The sequence below is a fragment of the Oryx dammah genome, unplaced genomic scaffold (assembly GCF_014754425.2).
Source record: "Oryx dammah isolate SB20612 unplaced genomic scaffold, SCBI_Odam_1.1 HiC_scaffold_5, whole genome shotgun sequence".
Lineage (NCBI taxonomy): Eukaryota > Metazoa > Chordata > Mammalia > Artiodactyla > Bovidae > Oryx > Oryx dammah.
Genome location: NW_024070189.1, coordinates 91,927,512 through 91,933,133, shown reverse-complemented (window position 1 = coordinate 91,933,133; position 5,622 = coordinate 91,927,512).

Sequence of the window (5,622 nt, the reverse complement as noted above, 5' to 3'; positions counted from 1 at the left end):
ATGCAAAAAGGCAAAATGGTTGTCTGAGGAGGCCTTACAAATAGCTGAGAAAAGAAAAGAAGCTAAAGGCAAAGGAGAAAGGAAAGATATACCCATTTAAATGCAGAGTTCCAAAGAATAGCAAGGAGAGATAAGAAAACCTTCCTCCGTGATCAGTGCAAAGAAATAGAGGAAAATAATATGAGAAAGACTAGAGATCTCTTCAAGAAAATCAGAGATATCAAGGGAACATTTCATGCAAAGATGGGCACAATAAAGGACCGAAATGGTATGGACCTAACAGAAGCAGAAGATATTAAGAGGAGGTGGCAATAATACACAAAAGAACAATACAAAAAAGATCTTCATGACTCAGATAACAATGGTGTGGTCACTCACCTAGAGCCAGACATCCTAGAATGCAAAGTCAAGTGGACCTTAGGAAGCATCACCACAAACAATGCTAGTGGAGGTGATGGAATTCCAGTAGAGCTATTTCAAATTCTAAAATATGATGCTGTGAAAGTGCTGCACTCAATATGCCAGCAAATATGGAAAACTCAGCAGTAGCCACAGGACTGGAAAAGCTCAGTTTTCATTCCAATCCCAAAGAAAGGCAATGACAAAGAATGTTCAGCTACCACACAATTGCACTCATCTCACATGCTAGCAAACTAATGCTCAAAATTCTTCAAGCCAGGCTTCAACAGTACATGAACTGTGAATTTCCAGATGTTCAAGCTGGATTTAGGAAAGTCAGAGGAACCAGAGATCAAATTGCCAACATCTGTTGGATTATCAAAAAAGCAAGAGAATACCAGAAAAACATCTAGTTCTGCTTTATTGATTACTTCAAAACCTTTGACTGTGTAGATCACAACAAACTGTGGAAAATTCTTCAAGAGATGGGAATACCAGACCACCTAACCTGCCTCTTGAGAAATAATGGACATGGAACAACAGACTGGTTCCAAATTGGGAAAGGAGTACGTCAAGGCTATATATTGTCACCCTGCTTATTTAACTTATATGCAGAGTACATCAAGCAAAATAATAGGCTGGATGAAGCACAAGCTGGAATCAAGATTGTCAGGAGAAATATCAATAACCTCAGATACACAGATGACACTATCCTCATGGCAGAAAGTGAAGAAGAACTAGAGAGCCTCTGATCAAAGTGAAAGAGGAGAGTGAAAAAGCTGGTTTAAAAATTAACATTCAAAAAATGAAGATCATGGCATCTGGTCCCATCACTTCATGGCATATAGATGGGGAAACAATGGAAACAGTGACAGACTTTATTTTCTTGATCTCCAAAATCACTGCGGATGGTGACAACAGCCGTGAAATTAAAAGACAGTTGCTCCTTGGAAGAAAACCTATGACAGACCTAGACAGCGTATTCAAAAGCAGAGACATTACTTTGCTGACAAAGGTCCATCTAGTCAAAGCTATGGTTTTTCCAGTAGTCATGTATGGATGTGAGAGTTGGACTATAAAGAAAGCTAAGTGCTGAAGAATTGATGCTTTTGAACTGTGGTGTTGGACAAAACTCTTGAGAGTCCCTTGGACTGCAAGGAGATCCAACCAGTCCATCCTAAAGGAAATCAGTCCTGAATATTCACTGGAAGGACTGATGCTAAAGCTGAAACTCCAATACTTTGGTCAGCTGATGCAAAGAACTGACTCCTTGGAAAAGACCCTGATGCTGGGAAAGATTGAAGGCAGAGAAGAAGGGGACAACAGAGAATGAGATAGTTGGATGGCATCATCGACCTGATGGACATGAGTTTGAGCAAGCTCCAGGAGTTGGTGATGGACAGGGAGGCCTGGCATGCTGCAGGCTATTGGGTCTCAGAGTCGGACACGACTGACTGACTGAACTGAATTGAACTAAGCAGCAGGAACAAGTATCAGATTTTTTCCCCTTCTCTATACAAAATTGAAAGGAGGTTTCTTTTAAAATTCTGTGTTGCCATGACAACACCTGGTTACACCTAAACTTAACTTTTCTCAAACCTTGAGCTAACCAATGCATTTTTCTTACAGAAATGTTTTTCTTAAGCTATGGTCCACTGGAGAAGGGAATGGCAAACCACTTCAGTATTCTTGCCTTGAGAACCCCATAAACAGTATGATAAGGCAAAATGATAGGATACTGAAAGAGGAACTCCCCAGGTCAGTAGGTGCCCAATATGCTACTGGAGGTCAGTGGAGAAATAAATCCAGAAAGAATGAAGGGATGGAGCCAAAGCAAAAACAATACCCAGCTGTGGATGTGACTAGTGATAGAAGCAAGGTCTGATGCCATAAAGAGCAATATTGCATAGGAACCTGGAATGTCAGATCTATGAATCAAGGCAAATTGGAAGTGGCCAAACAGGAGATGGCAAGAGTGAACGTCGACATTCTAGGAATCAGTGAACTAAAATGGACTGGAATGGGTGAATTTAACTCAGATGACCATTATATCTACTACTGTGGGCAGGAATCCCTCAGAAGAAATGGAGTAGCCATCATGGTCAACAGAAGAGTCCGAAATGCAGTACTTGGATGCAATCTCAAAAATGACAGAATGATCTCTGTTCATTTCCAAGGCAAACCATTTAATATCACGGTAATCCAAGCCTATGCCCCAACCAGTAACACTGAAGAAGCTGAAGTTGAACGGTTCTATGAAGACCTACAAGACCTTTTAGAACTAACACCCCAAAAACATGTCCTTTTCTTTATAGGGGACTGGAATGCAAAAGTAGGAAGTCAAGAAACACCTGGAGTAACAGGCAAATTTGGCCTTGGAATACGGATTGAAGCAGGGCAAAGACTAATAGAGTTTTGCCAAGATAATGCACTGGTCATAGCAAACACCCTCTTCCAACAACACAAGAGAAGACTCTACACATGGACATCACCAGATGGTAAACACTGAAATCAGATTGATTATATTCTTTGCAGCCAAAGATGGAGAAGCTCTATACAGTCAACAAAAACAAGACCAGGAGCTGACTGTGGCTCAGATCATGAACTCCTTATTACCAAATTCAGACTTAAACTGAAGAAAGCAGGGAAAACTGCTAGACCATTCAGGTATGACCTAAATCAAATCCCTTATGATTATACAGTGGAAGTGAAAATAGATTTAAGGGCCTAGATCTGATAGATAGAGTGCCTGATGAACTATGGACTGAGGTTCGTGACATTGTACAGGAGACAAGGATCAAGACCATCCCCATGGAAAAGAAATGCAAAAAAGCAAAATGGCTGTCTGGTGAAGCCTTACAAATAGCTGTGAAAAGAAGAGAAGTGAAAAGCCAAGGAGAAAAGGCAAGATATAAGCATCTGAATGCAGAATTCCAAAGAATAGCAAGAAGAGATAAGAAAGACTTCTTCAGCGATCAATGCAAAGAAATAGAGGAAAACAACAGAATGGGAAAGACTAGAGATCTCTTCGAGAAAATTAGAGATAATTTTCATGCAAAGATGGGCTCAATAAAGGACAGAAATGGTATGGACCTAACAGAAGCAGAAGATATTAAGAAGAGATGGCAAGAATACACAGAAGAACTGTACAAAAAAGATCTTCACGACCCGGATAATCACGATGGTGTGATCACTCATCTAGAACCAGACATCTTGGAATGTGAAGTCAAGTGAGCCTTAGAAAGCAACACTATGAACAAAGCTAGTGGAGGTGATGGAATTTCAGTGGAGCTATTTCAAATCCTGAAAGATGATGCTGTCAAAGTGCTGCACTCAATATGCCAGCAAATTTGGAAAACTCAGCAATGGCCACAGGACTGGAAAAGGTCAGTTTTCATTCCAATCCCAAAGAAAGGCAATGCCAAAGAATGCCCAAACTACCGCACAATTGCACTCATCTCACAAGCTAGTAAAGTAATGCTCAAAATTCTCCAAGCTAGGCTTCAGCAATATGTGAACCGTGAACTTCCTGATATTCAAGCTGGTTTTAAAAAAGGCAGAGGAACCAGAGATCAAATTGCCAACATCCACTGGATCATGGAAAAAGCAAGAGAGTTCCAGAAAAACATCTGTTTCTGCTTTCTTGACTATGCCAAAGCCTTTGACTGTGTGGATCACAATAAACTGTGGAAAATTCTTCAAGAGATGGGAATACTAGACCACCTAACCTGCCTCTTGAGAAATCTGTATGCAGGTCAGGAAGCAACAGTTAGAACTGGCCATGGAACAACAGACTGGTTCAAAATAGGAAAAGGAGTATGTCAAGGCTGTATATTGTCACACTGCTTATTTAACGTCTATGCAGAGTACATCAGGAGAAACGCTGGCTGGAAGAAACACAAGCTGGAATCAAGATTGCCAGGAAAAATATCAATAACCTCAGATATGCAGATAACACCACCCTTATGGCAGAAAGTGAAGAGGAACTAAAAAGCCTCTTGATGAAAGTAAAAGAGGAGAGTGAAAAAGTTGGCTTAAAGCTCAACATTCAGAAAACGAAGATCATGGCATCTGGTCCCATCACTCCATGGGAAATAGATGGGGAAACAGTGGAAACAGTGTCAGACTTTATTTTGGGGGGCTCCAGAATCACTGCAGATGGTGATTGCAGCCATGAAATTAAGACACTTACTCCTTGGAAGAAAAGTTATGACCAACCTAAATAGCATATTCAAAAGCAGAGATATTACTTTGCCGACTAAGGTCTGTCTAGTCAAGGCTATGGTTTTTCCAGTGGTCATGTATGGATGTGAGAGTTGGACTGTGAAGAAGGCTGAGTGCCGAAGAATTGATGCTTTTGAACTGTGTTGTTGGAGAAGACTCTTAAGAGTCCCTTGGACTGCAAGGAGATCCAACCAGTCCATTCTGAAGGAGATCAACCCTGGGATTTCTTTGGAAGGAATGATGCTAAAGCTGAAACTCCAGTACTTTTGCCACCTCATGAGAAGAGTTGACTCATTGGAAAAGACTTTGATGTTGGGAGGGATTGGGGGCAGGAAAAAGAAGTGGACGACAGAGGATGAGATGGCTGGATGGCGTCACTGACTCGATGGACGTGAGTCTGGGTGAACTCCGGGAGATGGTGATAGACAGGGAGGCCTGGCGTGCTGCGATTCATGGGGTCGCAAAAAGTTGGACATGACTGAGCTACTGAACTGATCTGAACTGAACTGATGTTAATGAACTACGTATTTACCTTAGACTCTGTCTTCAAGCTGGTTCTGCCTAAAACTCAGAACCGACTTGACAAATCAGTATGTTTTACTCAACAAACCAGTATGTTTTACTCATGTAAATGTTCTCTTAAGCTATATTAATGAGACTATGTATTTGCTTGGAAATCTGCCTTTCTTCAAGATTCATGTCAATCGTTTTATCACCTGAGATGACTCATCTTGTGCTAATGTTATCTCAAAATGCATGTTGTGTGTAAGGGGTCTGGTGCCACTCTCTGAGTTATGAGACATTTCCTTTCTCTAATTAGCAGGCTGCTAGTAGATATATAGCTTCCTGCTAAAGACTAGCAGGGGGCACTCATTCTGCCCCATTCTGATGTCTATGTCAGAAGCTTTCTCTGTCTCTTTTGTACTTTAATAAAACTTTTTTACACAAAAGCTCCAAGTGATCAATCCTCGTCACCAGTCCTGGATTGAATTTCTTTCC